The following is a 14,503-nucleotide window of genomic DNA, read 5'->3' on the forward strand; positions in this document are numbered from 1 at the left end:
TTTATTTTGAGACAGGGTCTTGCTAAGTTGGCCAGGCTGGCCCCAAACTTGCAATCTTCCTGCCTCAGCCTCCTGCATTGCTTGGATTATAGATGTGGGGTTCAATGCAGCACTGTTTTTAATAGCCAAAAAAGAACCTAAATATCAGAATGTAAGGACAAAAGAAAAATACAAACCATGTTAGGTATTCCACCAAACAGAATTTAATAGAGGGAATTGGCCATGTGTGTGTTGGAAGGACTGGAAGAGCAAAAGAGGAAACTGAGATTATTTGAGGGGTGGAGCTATACATCCCCAGGACTGGGGAACAAAGGGGCAGAGGTACTCAGAGGAGCAGGCCCCAGAGCTTGAACTCAGACCTGTGAGAACAGGGAGTGCTGGCTGTTACTGATAATTCAGGAACTCAGAAAAGTCTGTAAACATAGGAATTTGGACAGTATCTGAGGAGGGGCAAAAAGGAAGTAAAGTCTCTTTCCCTTCCTTCTGCCTTCCAGTCTTCCTCAGTTGCCTCCAAGTAGAGAGTTCTAGGAAAGTGAGAAGGGCTTTGAATTTGACTGACAGAATATCTTCCACAGACTTGAGGCCCTGCCTTCACTGTACCTGGAACAGGTGGTAAAGACCAAGCATCCTCTCTCCAGTGACACACCATCAAAGATTCTTTCCTGTATTATGAAGTTTTGTTGAGAAAACAGAAGTTCCTGAGAAAAGGCAGGCTGGGGAAAAGGGAAAGGATCATTTATTAAACACCTCCTGTGTGCCAGGTACTGTTCTTTATGCAAAAGCATAAATTTCCTCCATCGCCACACATATGGAAATAACCTTGTAACTTAGGCATGTATCCTTTAACATGATTATTAACATCACATATTAATTGATTTTTAAACGTCTACTGTTCTGTGCAACATGAAGAGTTTATGAATGGCTTTCAAAAGAAAAACCCCAACTTTATTCAAATGGCTAAATTCAGGAAGCTAACAACACTAAATGTTGCCACAGATGCAAGTAAAACTACTCTCATTTGTGGCTGCTGGGTGTGCAAGATGGTCCAGCCACTGTGGAAGACAACTGAGCAGCTTTTACAAAATTAAATACACTCTTAATGTATGATCCAGCAATCATGTTCCTGGGTATTTACGCAAGAGAATTCAAAGCAAATTCATACAAAAGATACATACAAATATTTACTAGAAACTTTATTTATAATCAAACCCTGGAAGCAACCATACCATTCATACAATTGAATACTAATCAGCAGTGAAATCGAATGAGTTACTGATTCATACCAAAAGATTTCATTGATATGACATTCTGGAAAAGACAAAACCATAAGGATAAAAAATAGCCCAGTGATTTTCAGGGGCTGGGAGATGGCAAATGGTTGATTATAAAGGGGACACACAGAGGAATTCTTAGTGTGATGGAATAGTTTCGAATGGTCCTGGGATACATGGATACACATCTGTCCATACACAAAGAACTGTGCATTACAAAGAATAATCTTTACTGAAGGCAAATTTTTTAAAACATTGATCAGGATATAGGGCAATTCCCTGATGGAAAGCAGATTTTGACATATAAACCTAACTGTATTACAAACATATGACATAAACTTACTAAAGGATGTAGGGTACAATGATGACCTAAGTAACTTTCTCAAATGATGCTTTGATGAGACCAAAACAAGAAAGAAGTTACATGAACACTATTCCAGCTGTAAATTCATTTGACGTGGGGTATGAGGTATTCTGATACTGCAATGCATTCTATGAAGGAAGGAATGGTTTGATGGGAGTCAAGTTTATTACACAGAGAAAGACTTATAAACAAGGAAGAAGAAGAGGCAGGATAGAATGGTCTTGGATGGAAATCAGATGACATATGAACTCATGATTATTTATATACATAGATAGATAAAAAATAAGTATAGGCAGGTGTGCACACAAAGGTTGGTATACATGGATATATTCCTGTCTCTGTCTGCTGAAAGGCCTAGACGTGGTACCTACTGCAAAGAGCATACCAAGCACCCAGATCTTGGTTTCCAAATATCTTTCTTCAATAAAAAGAACAGAGAATGATTCTAGGGCATGTTCCATGAGCTGGAGCAGCGTGCAGGACCATAAGTTGCTGAAAAACAATGCTGGAAGTATTGGGAACACCCTGAATGAGTTCCCAGTGGCCAACACTGAAACCCATTGAACAACAAAAGAAAAAAAAATTGGTCTTATAGTATAACTCAGAGTATAAAATAAAGGTCTATGAAGCCAGGTTGCTATAAATAAATGACCAGCTAAACCAGTGGATGAGGAAGAAAGGACAACATTTTTTATAAAAGAATTCCAGAAAACATGTAGGTTATGTGATAGTCCCTCTCTCCAGGAGGCAAGCCATATTTAATCAATATTACACATATTTACATCTAGAATAGAAGCCAAGTGCCTAACAACAGCACTTTACCACTGCCATGAGGGGAGGTAGTCAATATCAACTGGTCATGCAGATGTGGAAACTTTAAGAATGTCAAGATGGGGTGATCATCCTGAATTATCCAGGTAGGCCTGTCATGCAAGGGTCCTTGTGAATGGGGTTCACATACAGAAGATCAGAGGAGAAGTGATGAGATCACAGAAGCAGGATTGTAGTGACATGGCCACAAGCCCAGGGATACACCAGCTGAAGAAGTTGAAAGAGATGGGAAATGCCTTTCAGTAGGTACTGTTTGCCTATCTTCCAGTACTCTCTTCTGCTCTCTGTTTTACTTCCAGTGCCCAGAGCTATACCCCGATTCAGAATGAATCTGTCTTGTTTCCTTTCTATAACCAGTCTATACACAGTCTCAGAGAACGTCTATAAAATGCCAAGGTCCCAGGACTCATGCGCAATCAATGCACACTCACACCAAGGGTCCTAAAGAGCAAATTCTTACATCCCTTTGTGCTCCTATAACAGAACACCTGAAACCGGGTAATTTATAAAGAAGAGAAGTTTATTCTCTCACAGTTCTGAAGGCTGGGAAGTCTATTATCAAGGGACCAGCATCCAGTGAGGGCCTTTGTACTGTGTCACAACATGGCAGACACATTATAGAGGGTCAAGAGAGGGAATCCACTCCCCCCTGCAAACCTTTTTATAGGGCAGAGCCCTCTTGACCTAGATACCTCCCATTAGGCCCCACCTACAACACTGTTGCACTGGGGATTACATTTCCAACATACAAATTTACAGGGGACATTTTCCTGTAATGTTGCCAGTAGTTGTCAGTCTTTAATCTCATGTTTCCATTATTCCTTTCTAATTTTGTGAAATGACACAATTTCATTCTTCCTTATGACTGAGTAAAATTCCATTGTGTAAATGTACCACATTTTCTGTATTCATTAATCTACTAATAGGTACCTGGGAATTGAATCCAGGAATGCTTAAAACCACTGAGCTACATCCCCTGCCCTTTTTATTTTTTATTTTGAGACAGGGTTTCACTAAGTTGCTTAGGGACTCACTGAATTGATGAGGCTGGCTTTGAACTTACAATCTTCCTACCTCAGCCTCCTAAACCGCTGGGATGACAGGTATGCATCACTGTGCCTGGCCTATTGTTAATTTTTCTATGGCATTTTCACCTGATTACCTTCTAAACAAAATTCTGTTCAGATAATAGTCAGGTTTCCTTTATCATGATAAATCCCCTCAGCACAGGGCTTAGCACATACTTGGTGTTTGATAAGTATGTACTGGATGTTGAAGAGGTTATTACCTTAGAGTTCCTGGAGGCAAAGCTCCTGAGTCAAAATGTAAGATTTCTTAGGTTTTTCATGCATATCAAGTTGCTTCCCCCCAAAAGTTTACATCATTACAGCATAATAAGAATGACTACATATTCTATACATCTTTGGTGGGACTGCAAATTGGTAAAATCTCTTTGGAAAGCAGTATGGAGATCCCCGCCCCCCACAAAACTAGGAAGGGAACCACCATATGACCCAGCTATCCCACTCCTTGATATTTATCCTAAAGAACTTCACTATAGTGAAACACCAATGTTTACAGCAGCATAGATCACATTAGCCAAGTTATGGAACATCCCAGGTGCCCATCAACAGATGAATGGATAAAGAAAATGTGCACAATAGCCTCGAAAAAAATAAAATACTTGGGAATCAAACTCACAAAAGAGGTGAAAGACCTCTACAATGAGAACCACAGAACACTAAAGAAAGAAATTAAAGAAAACCTTAGAAGATGGAAAGATCTCCCATGTTCTTGGATAGGCAGAATTAATATTGTCAAAATGGCCATACTACCAAAAGTACTATACAGATTCAGTGCAATTCCAATTAAAATCCCAATGACGTACCTTCCAGAAATATGCAATTATGAAATTCATCTGGAAGAATAAGAAACCCAGAATAGCTAAAGCAATCCTTAGCAGGAAGAGCGAAGCAAGGGGTAACGCAATACCAGATGAAGCAATAGTAACAAAAATGGCATAGTATTGGAACCAAAATAGACAGGTAGATCAATGGTACAGAATAGAGGACATGGACACAAACCCAAATAAATACAATTTTCTCATACTAGACAAAGGTGCCAAAAATATGCAATGGAGAAAAGACAGCCTCTTCAACAAATGGTGCTGGGAAAACTGGAAATCCATATGCAACAGAATGAGACTAAACCCCTATCTCTCACCCTGCACAAAACTCAAAATGGATCAAGGACCTTGGAATCAGACCAGAGACCCTTCATCTAATAGAAGAAAAAGTAGGTCCAAATCGTCAACATGTTGGCCCAGGATCAGACCTCCTTAACAGGACTCCCGTAGCACAAGAAATAAAAACAAGAATCAACAACTGGGATAGATTCAAACTAAAAAGCTTTCTCTCAGCAAAGGAAACTATCAGCAATGTGAAGAGAGAGCCTACAGAGTGGGAGAAAATCTTTGCCACTCATACTTCAGATAGAGCACTGATTTCCAGAATATATAAAGAACTCAAAAAACACTACACCAAGAATACAAATAACTCAATCAACAAATGGGCTAAGGAAATGAACAGACACTTCACAGAAGAAGATCTACAAGCAATCAACAGATATATGAAAAAATGTTAACATCTTTAGTAATAAGAGAAATGCAAATCAAAACTACCCTAAGATTCCATCTCACCCCAATTAGAATGGTGATTATCAAGAACACAAGCAACAATAGTTGTTGGCAAGGATGTAGGGAAAAAGGTACACTCATACATTGCTGATGGGGTTGCAGATTAGTGCAGCCACTCTGGAAAGCAGTGTGGAGATTCCTTAGAAAGCTTGGAATGGACCCACCATTTGACTCAGCTATCCCACTCCTAGGCCTATACCCAAAGGACTTAAAATCAGCATACTACAGAGATACAGCCACATCAATGTTCATGGCTGCTCAATTCACAATAGCCAGACCATGGAACCAACCTAGATGCCCTTCAATTGATGAATGAATAAAGAAACTGTGGTATATATATAATGGAATATTACTCAGCTATAAAGAATGATAAAATTATGGCATTTGCAGGCAAATGGATGAAATTGGAGAATATCATGCTAAGTGAGATAAGCCAATCTCAGAAATCCAAAAGGTGAATGATCTCACTGATAAGTGGATGATGACACATAATGGGGGGTGGGAGGGAGGCAAGCATGGAGGAAGGAAGGACTGCATAGGGGGAAAAGAGGGGTGGGAGGGGTGGGGGGAGGAGGAAGAAAATAAAAGAATGAATCAAACAACATTACCCTATGTAAATTTGTGATTACACAAATAGTATGCCTTTACTCCATGTACAAACAGAGAAACAACATGTATCCCATTTGTTTACAATTTTTAAAAATGTGGTATATACACACAATGGAATTGTACTCAGTCATAAGGAAGGATGAAATTATGTCATTTGCTGGTCAATGAATGGAACTGGAGAACATTATGCTCAGTGAAATAAGCCAAAGTCAGAAAATCAGGGTCAAATGTTTTCTCTCAGGCATGGAAGCTAGAGAAAGAGAAAAAGGAACAAAAAAAAAGGAACCAGGGAATAAAAGGGAAACCAATAAAGAGGGAGGGGGAGGGGAGGGCATTGGGAAGTAGTAGTGGGGAAATAACTCTACCAAATGATGCTATACCTATGCATGAACATACCCAATGAATTCTGCATACTTACAGTTATAATGCACTAATTAAGATAATGACGACGATGATAATAATAGAAGGAAGATCAGCAGCCTAGAGCAAGTCGATTGGGGGAGGAGAAGAGGAGGGAAAGGGAAGATACTGGGAAATGAGATTCATCAAATTGTGTTACGTGCATGTACAGATATGGCATCACGAATCCCACTGTAATGTACAATTGGAAAACACCACCAAAAAAGAACAGCTGTGTTTTATTGTTATTTTTAATCTGTCAGATTTGTAGCCCTAAGCATACCTTATTTTAATATGCACTTACTTCATGACAAATACTATGTAGCCTTTTATGTTATTATTGACTAGTAACAATGTCTAATTCCCTGCTCATAACTCTTCTTGCATTTCCCATGTTCCCCCCGCCCCGATTCATTTGTAAGAGTGTATAAGGAAAATAAATTGCTGTCCTTTGTCAATAAGAGAGAACGGTTTTCTCCAGTTTTTTGTTGTCTGCATAGAAGTTTCTATATTTTTATGTGGTTGAATTTTTATCAATCTTTTGTTTACCAGGTCTAGGATATATGTAAATTTCAGGCCCTTTCATTCAAGACAGACATTCGCCTCTCCGTACCTCTGTATTTTTGTGGTCTCACTTATTACATCTAAACATTGGTCTAGATAGCTGATCTAAACCTTTGAGATATTTAGAAAGATCTAAACCTTTGAGATATTTAGATATTATCTAAAGGAGTTAAATACAGAGGAGATCATGAAGTTTAAAAAATGTTTTGTTGCGCTGTCACATACCTGCAATGAAATCGGCTAATCTTGCCCATACCGCCTGGTAGACATTTCTCCCCACCAGATCAGGGAACAGCTCAACTCCAGTGCTGCAGAAGGCTCCCTTTGGAACTGGGCATGCCTGTAATTCCAATGGCTGGGGAGACTGAGGTGGGAGGATTGCAAGTTCAAAGCCAGCCTCAGCAACTTAGGGAGGCCCTAAGCAACTTGGCAAGACCCTGTCTTTTGACTAAAAACTAAAAAGGGCTGGGGACATGACTCAGTGGTTAAGCACCCCTGGGTTCAATCCCCAGTACCAAAACAACAACAACAACAACAACAACAAAAACACCTCCCTTTTGACACCTTCCCAGTTAGTTCTATCCCATATCCCATTCCAACCATATTTTTACTTTAATCACTAGACATTTCTTTCATCTGTACTTGAATTTCATATCACTAAAATTGTACAGTGTTTACTTTTTGTGCCTGACTTCTTTTGTTCAACACAAAATTTTCAAGACTCACCCATGATGCTAATGTAGATATAGTTCATTAAATTCTCATGGCTGTATATGATTCCATTGGGTGAAGATCATGTGACATTTACCCATTCTAGTACAGAAGGGCATTTGGCTCCTCAGGGTGTGGCTGTCATGAGCACTGAACACCTTTTATGTAGTAAAGTTGTTATGACTAGTGTTGCTACAAATGCCCTTATAAATCATCTTTGGTGAACATACGTACTCATTTAGCTTGGGCATATATACCTGTAGGTCATGTGTTTGTTTGCTTTTATCTTAAATAGTCTCATAGAAAGATTAGGATTTGTAAAACAAGAATCTTCTTTCAGAAGTTCATGTGCATTATCACTGAGAGAGGACTTTAATCACTACACTGTAGAGTCTCTATTTCTTTCTTTCTTTTTCTTGGTACCAGGTGTGCTTAACCACTGAGCCACATCCCAGCCCTTCTTATTTTTTATTTTGAGACAGGGTCTAAGTCACTTAGGGTCTCACTAAGTTGATGAGGCTGGCTTTGAACTTGCAAACCTCCCGCCTCAGCTTCCCCAGCCTCTGGGAATACAGATGTGCACTTCTGTGCCTAGGTTCTGTGGAGTTTTACCCAGGATAGAACCAAGTGCTCACTCCAATGTGGGAGAAAACAGAATCTTGCTGGGACCACCCTCTGGGAGGGGTCAACAAACAAATAAATGCTTTATCAAACTCCTAGCAGTTATTCCTTTGTCTAGTTTGTCAGCATGCCAAATGTAAAGTTCTGGCCATGCAGTCAAGCACTCTAATAAATGGCAAACAACGCACTGGCAGAATATTTACAATAGGAGTAAAGGTCGGTAGCAGAGCTGGTTGGACCTGGGATAGGCCTCTTACATAGGGATCCTGACCTGCACTGTGCTTCTCTGGAAAAGCCGAGCTGAGCCAACCAGGTTCATGCTCTCCAGAGGTTGAAACAAAACAACAACCATAATGAAACTCAGCAGGGGAATGGAAGCAGCAAGATGGTGTAGCGGGGAGTCAGGAGCCAAGGGTCAGAGCCTAAGGATTTGGCCAAGCAGGAGGAGTTACAAGGCACCAGGATTAGTGAGGAAGCCAGGGCTGTGAGCCAGAGATGAAGGTCAGGGTTACTCCCAGGCTTACCCGCCAGAGTCCTTAGTTCTGCTACCAGGTGGATGTGGTTTTGCCCCCGACAAAGCTGGCGTTGAAACCTGATTTGGAGTAGCCAGACAAAAAAACATAGCAAAGTAGCTGGGCACAGTGATGCATGCCTGTAATCCAGTGACTTGAGAGGCTGAAGCAGGAGGATCCCAAGTTTAAGGCCAGTCTCAGCAACTTAGCAAGGTCCTAAGCAACTAGTTAAGACCCTGTCTCAAAATTAATAAATAAACAAAAAGCACAGGGGATGTGGCTCAGTGGTAAAGTGCCCCAAAGTTCAATCCCCAGTACCTGCCACCACCCAAAAAGTAGCAAACTGGTTGTATCAGCCTGTTGACTAATAAAGTGACAATAAAATAGAGTTTTGTTCCATAGTTTGTCATGTCTCTGGCATTTTAAATTGGTAACATTTTATGATCTTTCTGACTCAAAATAGCTATTTTTGTTCAAGGTTTTGAATTTGTAATTTGATATTCTTTTTAAAAAGACACTCCCCTGGTGTCTGTGATTTAAGACCCAATCCTGGATCCTACTTTTATCAGTAACATGCTCTTCTGAGGTTTCTAGCAGTAATTTTGCTGTCATGAAATTAGAAAGTGAGCTTCCTTTGGTGCATTTCTAGGATAGGTATCTAGAAATTATAACCAAGTGACAGATAGACATCTGTGTTGAGGCAGTCACCTTAATGCTGTGGTTTGTGTTGGTGGACAGTTAAGAATAACTTAATATGAATACAACTACCCTCCAGGTCATTTAATCTTGAATCTAAAAAAAAAAAGTTTGTAGTTGTAGATGGACAGAATGACTTTATTTTATTTGTCTATTTTTTATGTGATGCTGAGGCTTGAACCCAGGGCCTCACACGTGCTAGGCAGGCACTCTGCCACTGAGCCCCAGCCCCAGCCCCTAATCTTGAATTTAATGGTTCAATATTTAACACATTAACAAACAGGCAAAACCCTCCCTTACAATAATACTAAAGCAGAATAAATAACCAGAGAATTTCCTTAACCAGCAAGAGACAAGAGAACCTATCTCTGAAAGAGTCAGACAGTTGGGTGGAATGTAAGTACTTGGGCCTTCAGTGTGGTATTCTGACCTAGGATTTTTTTTTTTTTTTTAATTCCCACGTGGATTCCAGTGTACTGTCACTTCTTCCCATCAACTCATCCCCTGAAATGTGATGATCTTTATAGCAAAGGGGGTTTTGGTAATGTTATAGTCCCTAATACTCTACACTAGGATCAGGTGAGCAATGTATATTTGCAAAAATAAGGATAGTCAGGAAGTTACCTGGCCAAGGTAGGCCTTTCTGCTCTTACCTGTTCCCATCGCCCCAGGTTCTATTTCCCTAAAGAACAAGCAGAAGGTTGCCTTCCAAAAACCAAACAACAACACCACAAGTTTCCAAACCATATTCTCATAGATTACCTGTGTGAACTACACTGGTACTTTAATATGAAATTTAGGAAGAACATTCTTTACTAATTTTCAGGAAAAAGTAAATAACCTCAATTTTTTTCCTACTTTTCCTCCATAAATTTTGCCATAACGGCCACTGTTTGGTACCGCTAGTCGGCAGCTAGCAGATGAAATGTCTTGACCAATAGAAAATCATATTCACTAAGGTAGTGCTAGCTGCTTTCGCGAATGGACTACCAATTTTGACTGCTGACACAACACAGGTGTCCCCTCTTGCAGTGCAGCGTGATGCTCCTGGCTAGCAGGGACCCGGACCCTGGGTTTTGGGCATTGCAGCAGACAGGTCTGGGGAGAGGGATGAGGTACCTCTGTTCACAGTCACCTTGGCTTAGAGAAGACACCTATCACTTTCCAACTGCTGAAAACTTTTGTCACGTCTAGAAACAAGGATGTGGGGGAAAAGAGGAAGTGGGAAATTGTGACCCTTGACTAAGCAGTTGCACCCCAGGACAGCTACTCTACACTCTGGAAAAGAAGCACAATCTCTGAATAGACATCACGTTGCTCTGATTGTGCACTGTCCAAAGGCCCTGGTGAAAGATGTGTCCTGTGCATTCTCACCATTACGGACCTTTTGTATTAATTATACATATTTCCAGCAGATGGCAGTAGAGGGGCTTGTTCGAACATGGTATACTGTGACGATTTTTCAGCCCAGGGGAGAGAAAAGGGTCTTATCTGGACAGAGAGGGATGCTGTGTTCCCTTTCCCATGACAACAGAGGACACAGATTTAAAATCAGATGTCATTGGTGGACCCCCACCATACGTGCAGCATAAACTGTAGTAATAATTTACTGGGTTCATCTCTGAGCTCTTCAGTATCTCTTTAACTTTGCCAGTACCAGCTGCCAGTAGCGATTGCAGCATCTTGAATTTAAAATAAACTTCTTAAGGTTTACAGGTCCCAAGAAAAAGTGGCAAATGTGATGACCATTTCTAGAGGAAAAGAGATAATGGGCCACTGAAGCATAAAACTGTCAAGAATTTTAGTTCCACCCAAGCAAAGTGTGTGTCTATTTTATAACAAATTCATGTATCTTGGTGATTTTTAGTTTCTAACTGTAACCTAAGAATTCAAAACCTCTATTTCATGTTGAGTAATTTACTTTCCATTTTTTCAAAGAATGACTGTAGATTTGGTATCATTGTTCATATTGAGAAATAAATCATATATTAACTTAAACATAATTTTTGCTCTGGAGCTGGGACTTTGATAGTGAGCTGCCCACACTCAGATCAGCAGTAGAATGGTGGCCGGAGTCCCCCACACCACTCAGATGACAGCTGGTCCTCTATATTCCCAGCTCTGCCTCTGTGGATTCAACCAACTCTGATAGAAATATTTGGAACAACAACAACAACAAAAAGTGTCTGTACTGAACTTTGTCCCTTGCCATTTTCCTAAACAATACAGTATAAAAATTATTTTTAATAGCACTTACATTGCATTAGATATTATAATTAACCTAGAGGTGATTTGAGCATGACAGGACCTGCAAATACTGCACCATTTTGTATGATGGACTTAAGCGTCATGTTGGGGACAGTGGCCTTTCCCTGATTCCTCCCCTCCCGCTCTTCCTGAGACTCAGACACTCGGATCTGCAGGAGTTAAATGAGCACATGGTACCACTCTGGGTGTTTTGCTGGCATAGGTGCTGTATTCAGGGTTTGGGGGCTCTGTGATGTGTTCCTGTTGCCGCCAACAGGGTGGCCTGGGGGCCGTTGTGTCTCTCTGTTCCCTGGGGTGTTAGCTCAGTCAGTCCCTAGGATTCTTCCAGTTCTGCTAGAAGAAAAGAGGATTGTGACCAATGTTTGTAATTAATTCTGGGGGCAACTGGTCCTATGCCCAACATTGTCCTAGCACTTAAAAAAGGACCCAGTACTTCCCAAGAACGTTAAGCCTGTGCTCAAGGCCGGAGGGAAAAGGGTCTGGGAGTGGCTGGTTCTCAGTGATCGCTGTCATGGGCTTTTCTGTCCTTGTTTGGTGCTGGGCTGCATCACACTGCAAACAGGGAGCATCTGGCCTCCCTCCCCAACACACTGAACTGCCATTAGCACCTGCAGTCACCTTGACAACCCAGCACCCTTTCCACACATCTCCAGAGCCCTGGGGCTGCTAGGAGATGCACAGAGGGATGTATTTATTCTAATTTCAGAAATTGATTCAGCTTTAAACATATTTTTGGAGGGAGCCTCTTCACTTGTGTATTTTAAGTTAGCACATATTATGCCAATAGAGCTCTGTCTTTGTAACACCGTTTTGTTTGCTACAAGCTATTCAATGACTCAAGTCAAATATTCTTAAGATTGATACTGTTTTCAACTGAAATTCTCACTATTAGGAAATGTAGTCATAAAGTCCACTTATCTGGAGTAGAAAGCAAAACCAGAGCTTGGAGTTGAGAAGAATGAGGAGGAAATGCAAACAGAGCCCACATCCCTTGTTTTCATGCCCCCTTAGAGCAAGAAGGCCTTCACTAGAAACGGACCCCTGGACTTTGGGCTTTCCAGGCTCCAGAACTAAGTCTCGGGTTTGGGGTTGGTTTGTTTCTCTTTTGCTTTGTTTGAGATAAGGTCTTACTGTGTTGTCCAGGCTGGTCTAGAAACTCACAGCCTCGAGCGATCCTTCCTAACTGGTTGGGACTATAGGCATGCGCCACCTGGCAGCAAAAAACTCTGTCATTATAAAGTACCCAGTCTTAGGTATTCTGTTATAGAACACTACAGCAACACTAAGACAGTGACTTCGAGAAACTCTTTTGTCTTCAATCTCATTCTGTCTTTCATTCTAAGAGAGGTAGTTATGATAGGTAGGAAAAAGTGTGGAATGATACACTAAATCATTAGCATCATTATCTCATGGTAGAACTGTAAACAATTTTTTGTTCTCTTCACTTCTCTGTACCTTCTCAGTTTCTTTTAAATCACAATCATGTATATTACATTCATCATCAAATTATTTATGAAAAAATAAAAAAAGAGACACGAGAGAGGCAGACTCCTGGGCCAGGGACCCTCAGAATGTTTGGTGAACAGATCTGGTCCTCCCGCCTCTGCCCTGGCCAGAGAGGACCTTGCACGTTGCTATTCTTTAATCTTCCAGGCTTCTGTATACTACTTTTCTTTATGATTACATTTGCTAAATTTCATCATGGAAAGAGAGAAGTAAACAGGATTGAAATATTAAAATTAAAATGACAGAGTATTATATTCTTCTATACACTGTATCTTGGTCTTTGGGAGCTACTACAATAAAATGCCCTTGAATGAGTGGCTTATAAGCAATGGAAATTTATGTCTCACCATTCTGGAGGGTGCAATGTCTAAGATCAAGGTGCCAGCAGATTTGGTGTCTAGTGAGGGCCACTTCTTAGTTCATCACCCTCCAATACCCAATAATGCTGGGCTGTGGTGGTGCATGCCTGTAATCCCAGTGGCTGGGGAGGCTGAAGCAAGGGAATGATGAGTTCAAGGTCAGCCTCAGCAATTTAGCAAGGTCCTAAGCAACTTAGGGAGACCCTGTCTCTAAATAAAATATTCAAACAGGACTGGGGATGTGACTCAGTAGTTTAAGCACCCCTGGATTCAATTCCCAGTACCAAAAAAAAAAAAAAAAAAAAAAAAAAAAAATCAAATGCCTACTAACTATGAAGCTCACTGGTTACCCAACCAGGACTATGATGACTTTAGGTATTGAAGATGTGGGGTTTTTTTTTTATGATTTTTAAAATGAAGCACCTATCTTAAAAGAGAGGAATATGAAAACTTCAAAGCTCTTTTGACAGACAGCTTTTTTGAAATACTCCAAGTTCTGTTTCAATGGGGTAGTAACAGTTAAAGGAAAATTCCAAATGTCCCTTGAAAATTCTTTTAAACTTTGTATATACTTTCAAGTATTAAAATTAAATTTGGGTTTATGTTAATTGAAACCTTATACTCTCAGTGAAATTGTTCAAGACGAGTCATTAACAAAGAACACGTGGCAAGTGACTTCTGATACCAACGAAGCATGCAGATATTTTTTGCCAGCTCTTCATGGTTGAGGGCGGCGTGGTAAACCCTAGGCCCAGATGACTGAGTCTGCTTTGACAGAATGATTTGATTCTTCTATTCATTTCCTGTGGTTATGCAAAATTCATGCTGTTAACAGAAGTCAGCGTTCACAGGGTTGGCGGTAATATTGGACCCTTTCACGGTTTCAGCACAGTTCACATCTTTCCTAAATGCATTAGAGGTGAGAAATCTTGTGGGTGTGATTTGGGGTTGCAGGAGAGAAGGAGAGAGGAGTTACAGAAAGAGCCCACATTTCTTGTTTTCTTGACCTTGGACTTCCCAGCCCCCAGACTGGAACAAAAAATAAGCTAAGCCATAATGAGGGAAGGGGTTCCCAGAGCACTTCTGCCCGTGTGTGG

The sequence above is a fragment of the Sciurus vulgaris genome (genome assembly GCF_902686455.1).
Source record: "Sciurus vulgaris genome assembly, chromosome: 14".
NCBI classification, from domain to species: domain Eukaryota; kingdom Metazoa; phylum Chordata; class Mammalia; order Rodentia; family Sciuridae; genus Sciurus; species Sciurus vulgaris.